The sequence below is a fragment of the Sinocyclocheilus grahami genome, unplaced genomic scaffold (genome assembly GCF_001515645.1).
Source record: "Sinocyclocheilus grahami isolate Dianchi unplaced genomic scaffold, SAMN03320097.WGS_v1.1 scaffold182.1, whole genome shotgun sequence".
Classification (NCBI taxonomy): Eukaryota; Metazoa; Chordata; class Actinopteri; order Cypriniformes; family Cyprinidae; genus Sinocyclocheilus; species Sinocyclocheilus grahami.
In genome coordinates, this window is record NW_015505361.1 from 660526 (window position 1) to 666224 (window position 5699).

At 31.1% G+C, this 5699-nt stretch overlaps 1 protein-coding gene across 1 annotated transcript in view; it reads right to left on the minus strand.

Moving 5' to 3' along the window:
• The window catches only part of LOC107594389 (potassium/sodium hyperpolarization-activated cyclic nucleotide-gated channel 4-like), an 88076-nt gene that overhangs the window by 15041 nt on the left and 67336 nt on the right, over positions 1 to 5699 (minus strand). The gene's annotated exons all lie outside the window — the stretch shown is intronic.

Here is a 5699-nt window from a genome sequence, read left to right on the forward strand (position 1 = left end):
TATATATATATATGTGTGTGTGTGTGTGTGTATAACAGTGCATAATCAAACAGCTGAACAAGTAAAGTACATGCATTAAAATATTTAAAAAATACTAAATATGACTTTATTTGTCAGTTTGAAAATTAAATTACATTATTATATCATATCATATCATATCATATCATATCATATATCTAAAAATCCAGATAATATTTTGACTTGTGGACTATATGTAAACACATGCTATGTGAAATAGCTTATTCAGGGCTAAAAGATAACATTACATTTGTATGATTTCTCTTGTGTTAACATTATTATTATAATACATTAATATTATTATGCATCAGATGAATATGCATAGCTATAATCCAACACAGAAACCACACACGGACCTGTGAGTTTATACACATGGACAAACAGATCCGTCAAATTTTGATTCGGTTCTCATTTGAATATTTTGACTTGTGGACTATATGTAAACACATGCTATGTGAAATAGCTTATTCAGGGCTAAAAGATAACATTACATTTGTATGATTTCTCTTGTGTTAACATTATTATTATAATACAATAATATTATTATGCATCAGATGAATATGCATAGCTATAATCCAACACAGAAACCACACACGGACCTGTGAGTTTATGCACATGGACAAACAGATCCGTCAAATTTTGATTCGGTTCTCATTTGTTGTGTTTTATTTGTGATGTAATGAATACGTTGTGACTGTGCTGATACTGCATGAAGGTGAGTTTTCAAACTTTGTCAGTTTTTACACTCTGTCAGCTGTTGCTGTAAAAAGCAGCAGATGCTAATATCCTCTGAACAACACAATAAAGACACAGAGACAGAGACAGAGGGCTGTTTCCTTCCATAGAGAGATGAGTCTAATGAGACTGTGAACACCAGCTCCATGATGAACTGCCTGTGGCACTGCCTGAGAGAACACACACACACACACACACACACACACACACACACAGCCAGCATAGCTATTGTGTTTTGCTGTCGTAGGGCAGAACAGGCGTCTGTTGTGTTTATATAAAGCTGATTATGACTACAGACTTAAAGCGATATAGCAACAAGTGATACAAGCTCCTCTGCCATACAAATCTGAGTTTCACTCTCAACAAACAATGAAGTGGATTTCTGCAGCATCATGCAGAGTAGCTCTGCCCATGGTTACAGTTCATTGGCTCAAAATGCTGCTCCTCATAACTGTATATGACACGTTATCTTTTCTGATTGGCTGACTGTGTCACTAAAAACATATAAAAATGAATTAACAAATTAAACTTGAAACGATTTAAAACAAAACAAAACAAGTATTAAAATTAGATCACAATCCAAGATATTTCTTATTGTACTTGACCTCCTCAAACACTGTTTTTGTTTTTGAAGAACCAGGATTCATATGGTCTTAGAAAACCTGGATATGCAGTATGAGGCAGGGTTATTAACTAAAACTACAACCATAAAATATATCTTTTGTTACTTGAAACAAAATAAATGTTAACTGAAATAAAATAAAATATAAAAACGTTTGTTTTAATTCAGCTAGCTTCCAAGGAAACATTTAACTTGATGAACTGAAATAACTGAAAATAAAACAGAAAAAAACCAACAAAAACTATACTGACATATTCAAACATAATAATATTGCCAAAGACAAAAACACACAAAACTTTACCAAAAAAAAAACTTAAAATGGCTAAAACTAACAAAATGTAAAATTAAAACAGAAAGCATAAAAATAAAACTATAATAAATAAAAACTAATATCTAATTGATACTAAAATAACTCTGGTATGAGGAAGTATGATTTCTAGATCTGGAAAAGGCATGTGAATAAATAAGATCTTAAAATGCTATGGAATTTTTTTTAAATGTTTCTACATTTTTTGAGTAATGCCAGCTCTAAAACATTTTATCAGGTAGAACTTGTAAATCCTAATGTTCGTTATTTGTGAAATACATTAATGTGCAATTTTTATGGTTTGGAACAACATGAAGATGAATAAACTCACTGCTTCCATGCTGCAGTAGAAGCTCACTGATTCATACTCACTGAAGAGCTCTCGCTCTCCTCCTGAATGAAAAACACACCGACCTGCCCATGTTTCAGGTGCGCATCCCAATGAAGCTGTTCCATCGACTGTGACGGCTCACCTACAAACCACACACACACGCTGACCTCGCAAGTGTGTGTTGATTTTTAATCAGGCTCTGTCCACCGATCGTATTCAGAGCACACACACACACACACACACACAGAGAAGCTGACTGACCGTCTGTGGCTTCAGAGGAGCTCTGTATGTGTCACAATATGACACGGAGAACATGTTTTCTGCCACAGACACACACACAACATTAGGGCTAAATCTACTTTTTTCTGTTAAAAATTGCTGTTTAAAATGCCATTTAAAAAAGCTCCAGGTTTGCTGTTCTTGTTTGTAGGGCTGCACAATTAAAACATTTGTTTTGTGTATTATTATCATATATTATTATTTTATTGTGATTATTTTTATTATTTTTATTATTAAATAAAAACATATAACAGTATAAGAAAAAGTTTAAAATAATTGTGATTATTTATCTGTATGACTTTAATAATAATAATAATAATTACTATTGTAATATTTCAGTGGGGGAAAAAATTAAGAAAGTAAGGAAAAATAGCAATAATAATAATCATCATTTTACAGGGTTGGCCAAAAATTGTGATTATGTATCAATTATTATGACTATTATTAATAATAATAAATAATAATAATTTTATTTTACATCACATTTTTAAAATGACAATACTAACATTAATGGCTAACATTTATTCTAACATTGATATTATGGTTTTAATTTCTTCATTTCCAAACGTTAAACCAACACAGTGCTTCACTCTGTGTGACACCAGATCTATTTCTGTGTTTGTTCTGACAGCAGCAGACAGAACATCTGCTGATCCGGTTCAGATACGCCAGACTGATTTCACTGCCCGTCATCTTCTGAAAGAGCACAGGAAGTGAATTTTTAGTTCCAGGAAGTGATGCAGATTATATAAAAACCTCCATACACACATTATAACACATCAAATAGCTTGGTTTTACACACACAGGCCTGAATGATTTACTGCGATCATGAGCAGCACTCAGATAAAAGTTCATCAGAACATCATCTGTCAGTTCACAAATCACTTCACTCCGGTGAGACACACACACACACACACACACACGGCGCATCCGTTCTCCCCAACACCACATGCAAATTCTCTTTCCAAATAAACATGAATAATTTATGTCCCAAAAGAGATGTCAGCCGCTTAATTATAATTTCTAAACATTTATTTTGCCTTCTGCCTGTAAAAGTTCATCAGAACATCATCTGTCAGTTCACAAATCACTTCACTCCGGTGAGACACACACACACACACACATACACACACGGCGCATCCGTTCTCCCCAACACCACATGCAAATTCTCTTTCCAAATAAACATGAATAATTTATGTCCCAAAAGAGATGTCAGCCGCTTAATTATAATTTCTAAACATTTATTTTGCCTTCTGCCTCTCCCTTTCCCTCTCCATGCGAGCCATTTCAGCCAAATCCTGGGCTAATCGCGGCCTTGAACGTTTGCACTCGTACTGAATAGCTGCAGACCACGATGTGTCTTCACAGAACGTGTGCTGCTAATTTTAGCAAACTAGTTATGAGGCTTAGTTATTTGTTTTTCTTTGAAATACCATGCTGAGAAAATAAATAAGGTCAATTCTGGTTTTATCCCCATGATAGAACGTTTTCAACCACAGACACAAATTTAAGGTTGAGAATTTTTATATAAATTTAATAATAACAATAGTAATTATTATTATTAATAATAATAATAAGGTAATAATATATTAATTAATATAATTTTTTAATATAATATTTGAAATGAATAATAATAATAAAACAACTATTATTATTATTATTATTTTGAAGGGTTGCACAATTTAGACAAACATTATGTGATAATAAATCTGTATAAGATTTACAACAACAACAATAATAGACGAAATAAAGATATTATAAGAGTAATATTTCTTATTTTGTTTGTCATTACTATTGAATTTTAATATTTCACTGTAAAATAAAAAATAAGGTTTTTAAGAAAAATAGTAATAACCAGCAATAATAATAATAATAATAATAATATACAACAAAAAATTCAGTGTGAAATTTAAAAAAATTAGTATTTAAGTTAAATGTAGTAGTAGTAATAATAATAATAATAATAATAATATCAAAATATGAAACTAAATAAAAAGTATTGCATGCACTGATGTATCATTCATATAAAGTCCAGAAACGTGCTGAAAAACAAAAAAAACAAATAAGGTGAATTATTAATTTATCCCCTGATACAAATAAAAAAAAAAAGCTTCTGTTTTGATGCTACGTTCATAAACAAGTCATCCCAGCATCCTGCAGCGGTATCCATGGCTACAACAGGTTACCGTGTGAGCGGGATGAAGGGGAATTGATGAATTTACATGACAGGCCGTGACTGGTCTCTATAGAGTCCATCGCACATGAAGGCGCAGCGCAAGATCTGCGTCTCTCTTCAAAAGACTCGTCTGTTCCAGGTAAGCTGCTGCTGAACGCTTCGCCTGCTGTGCTTTCTTGAAGTAAGAGGATAAGAAGTAGCATCTACCTCACTGGAGCTTTTCATGTAACAATTTTTGTCCTGAATGAGTTGTTTCTGCAACTTAATTTCAATAAATGGTCTGGGAAAATAGTACATCAAGCTCTTATTTAAATAAAACAAATCGTGCTTTTCATTATTATGAGCCATTTAAAATGCAGAATAAAGCCCTGGGCTGGACGCAGGACTCACAAAGGTCTCATAAAGGTTGCTGGGCTTAATTTAGATCGCAGTGACCCACAAACTATAAACTTCTGCTGCTAAATGACAATTAACCAACCTCACATAATTTCTAATGATAAAACACTGTCTTATTTTAGTATCATAGAGATACTGTTAGAGTTTACTTATTAGTTTTATGATATTTTCCATTTTTATTTGAATTTCAGTCAAATGTTTTTGTAATTTTGTTAGGTCCAGAACAGAAATCTGAACACTGGACAAAACTAGGTTCAAAATTTTTATTTTGATTGAACATATTAGATTGAAAGGTTTTTATTGAGAGATTTTGGATTTCTCTTTTTATCAGTCCATAAATCAGAAAATGCTGTCAACAGACAGAAGAAAATATATTTTCCCTCTCTTTTTATGAATAAAATACTGTATACAATTAAATGACAGAAATAAAACTAAAGTTTGGTGTAAATGTAATAAAATGTAATAAAAAATAAATAAGTAAATAAATAAACATTTTGGATGTTTTCTTTCAACCATTCTGTAAAAACACATTATGAGTCAAAGCCAAATAGCCCCCAAAATTGACCAAAAAAACATAACGTTTTTGCCTGTAGTCTCTTGCCTTAAATATGTATATATAGTTTTTTATAAATTTTAGTATTTTTTACTATTTTTATTTATTTACAATTTTTTTATTTATAATTAATTTGTATACATTTGTAAAAATATTTTATATTGTATTATTTATACTTAGTTTTTATAGTTTTCATATTTTATTATTTTGACATTTAGATTGTTTATTTTAATTATATATATTATTTATCTGTATATATATATATATATATATATACATATA